Source organism: Antrostomus carolinensis, unplaced genomic scaffold (genome assembly GCF_000700745.2).
Source record: "Antrostomus carolinensis isolate BGI_N321 unplaced genomic scaffold, ASM70074v2 scaffold28373, whole genome shotgun sequence".
Taxonomy (NCBI): Eukaryota; Metazoa; Chordata; class Aves; order Caprimulgiformes; family Caprimulgidae; genus Antrostomus; species Antrostomus carolinensis.
Window position 1 is genome coordinate 1275 of NW_010303571.1, and position 276 is coordinate 1550.

A 276-nucleotide genomic window follows, 5' to 3' on the forward strand; every position below is an offset into this window, starting at 1 on the left:
CTTGGCAGGAGGAGCTGTGCTGAACACGCCTTCTGGTGCTGAGCAACCGCCAGCCTGAGCTTGGTTTCAGTTTCTTTTCCTTGCTCTGCTCAGCAGCACCCAGAAGTTAAAGTTTATTTTTCCTTCCCCCACAAAAGGCAAGAGCTTTCCCCAGCAGAAGGCAGAGGACACGGTGACTCATTTGCAATTATTGATTTATTAAAACCTCCTTACGGGGGTGTCAGCTGAGGGCAGCTCAGGAAAACAGCTTCTCCCGAACCCCACCCCGCTGCCTGG